The following is a 2,992-nucleotide window of genomic DNA, read 5'->3' as shown; positions in this document are numbered from 1 at the left end:
CCTTACCCACGTGTTCACCGATTCCTACTGCCCCAAACTCAAGTATTTCGAAGATCTAGCATAAACCCATTGATTACTTTTTTTTATCTCTACACCATAATTTACATTTTACACTCTGGAACATTTTACCCGTAATGTTAGTTGGCTATACGCTGCTTGACACACTTTACATAGAATTGTTAGCTACTGTTACATTTATTACTTCATGTTAATTGGTTACAGCTTGTATTGTACCATCTGTATGTACCCACTATTTGAAACCCCTATACTATTGCTCAAATAACCTTTGCCCAGTTTGTTCTACTTACAACAAACCCCATACCCCTCACTATTGAATTTTCCCTGTTTTTTGCATTTTCTTAATAAAGTTTATTTTGCACCCCACCTGTGTGGCAATTGCTCCCCAAGATCCCATATACCTGCTGGCAGGGACAAAGTTCACCCATCTTTTTATTTAGACTTATAGCATTTGTATATAAGCACTTTAAAAAATTGTCATTTTTTAGCTGTCTGCCATTATGTGATGTAATTGCTAGTTTTTCATCAGATTCTACTGGTATTTTATCATTGACCATTTTCTCCTCTTTACTAGGATGTAGAGAATCTAGATTAATAGATTCTCCCTTAAGGGATGTCTGAGTCCAAACCATATGCTCCTCTACATCTGTTGCCTTTCCCCCAACCCCTAGTTTAAAAACTATTCTATGACCTTTTTTGATCTTACATGCCAGCAATCTGGTTCCATTTCACTTTAGGTGAAGGCCATCCTTCCCATATAGGCTCCCCTTTTCCCATAAGGTTCCCCAGTTCCTAACTAATCTAGGACATATCACTGTGACCTTCCCACATGATACATCCTTTTAGTCTGACAGTGAACAATTGATTTCAATGGGGCCATTTTGTAGATAATTATATTACATTATATAGGTCAGGATAATACTGTGACATATCAGGGTACAATCCAGACAAATGAGTAGCTGTGTCACCCCTGCGCTCTAAGCTAGGGTGTCCTTTACAATGCTTTGCTGCTGTAGCCTCCAGCTTGGACTGCTCACAAAGAGCCTCCAGCATGCAAGTCACTCCCAGCTATGTTTGTGGCTGGCTGGTTGCAGCACACACACACTTTGGCTCTCACCAGCCTTGGTTAAATTTCAAGATGAGCCCAACACACTCCAGTCTTAGATTTCCCCCCAGAAATGTATGTCCTGCAGTACCCAGCCCTCTCCTGTACAATGCAAGTTTATACAAAGTCTGCTATTTCTTTAATAGAAATAATATGCACACAATTTAATGTGCCAAATGGAGTTTCCCAGACACTTCCATTTAAACGTACAGGATTAGATAAAACAAACAAAAAAACAAGTTTATTAGCTACAAACAGAAAGATTTTAAGTGAGTGCAAGTAATGAGGCTTAAAAGTCAGAAATGGTTACAAAAAATAAAATTAAAATGCTGCTGGTGCCTAACTTCACAAACTATATCAAAGTCAAGCAAAGTTTCTCACCATATGCGTTCATCAGTCTTAATTTACCAAATTCTCTAGGTCAGGACTTCTCCCAGAATTCAATGAAGGCTTCCTTTGTTGCTTCAGGTGAAGAGCATGTGATGAGCAGGGAAAGAGAAAGAGAGAGGTGCCTAAGGGTGTTTGTCCCTCCTTTTCATAGTGTCAGTCCCCCTCTTGAAAAACATATCCTGCTGAGATTCAGGAGACAAAGAGTCTATGTAGAAGGATGTTCCCTGCTGTTTTTTCCATTCCACCTCTTTGCACTTCCTTTGTCTCCTCTTCCTGCTTGATGACTCAGTTTAATGCTTAAATGCAAAGTAAACAGAGAACACCTTCCTTTCTTTAGGACTGACCTGTTTGTCAACTTCTGTTCGGGTAGGGCTGTGGTTTGGAATATGTTAACATCATAGAGGTAAATCTATAATTTCACGTACAATATTGCCACATATATTTTTTCAGGATGATAATGACCAGCAAATTATGAGTTCTGAAATGATCTCTTACAGGGCATACTTTGTACAGAGATTATTACAGTAGTGTGTAGGGTATGGACACAGGGGTACATTCTGTCACAACAACATTATGACAACAATTATGCGTGTAGTGAGGATTAATTGTTAATGGCTGTGATGGATAGACATTAATAATGGATAATCAGTGCTAGCTAACATGGAGAAGCTGGAATGAGCTCATGTTTTGCATAAAATTAATCTCACTTAAAAAAACAACTGGAGATTGTAGACGTGCGACTCACTCCTGCAGCACCTCCTGCTAGTGACTTCTGGGAATTAGTCATTCCAGCTCCAGAGGCCTCTGCAGGCCAGTGAGCACCTGTCCTCTGGCCCCCATGTCCTTTCTGGACCCAGTGCCCTTTAACTGGGGTGCTCCTTCTGGCAGTAGTCCCTTTCTCTTGGGGTCTCCCTCCAGGGAAACCACTCATATCCCCACCTTGCCTCAGTATCAAGCTAATGCCAGTCATCATCTAATCCATGCCCTGAGAGACTGCAGTATCAGCCTACTCATCACAGGCAAAAGGTTGGTTTGAACCTGCTGCTCTTGTCGTATCCCTGACCTTGCCTGCTCTGCACCCCCGTATTTGGCTGCCTTCTGCCACCCCCGTACCTATTAGCCCAATGCTAGGTCACAGCCTATGGCTTTCCAGGCTACAGCTCCCCAGCTCCTCTGACTTTCCCCAGCTCTGCTCCAGTTAGGTACCCTGTCTCTAGCTCCCTGTAGCCAGGCCATCTCCCTCCACCAACAGAGAGAGAGAGCTGCGTGTGCCTGCTTCTCTGCCTTATAGGCCAGCTGAGTGTGTTTGGGGTGGCCCCAGCTGCAGCTACTTCCCCCAATCAGCCCAGCCTAAAAGCTGCTTTCTCCAGCTAAGCCCCTCCCAGGGCTTTTTAACCCCCAGGGCAGGAGCAGGGTCCACCCCCCTACACAGTATATATTTTTCACCAGGGAAACTCAAGAAACCTTTCCACCTAAAAA

This window comes from Chelonoidis abingdonii, chromosome 25 (genome assembly GCF_003597395.2).
Source record: "Chelonoidis abingdonii isolate Lonesome George chromosome 25, CheloAbing_2.0, whole genome shotgun sequence".
NCBI lineage: Eukaryota > Metazoa > Chordata > Testudines > Testudinidae > Chelonoidis > Chelonoidis abingdonii.
The sequence above is the reverse complement of the archived record's forward strand: the minus strand, read 5'-3'. Positions refer to the sequence as shown.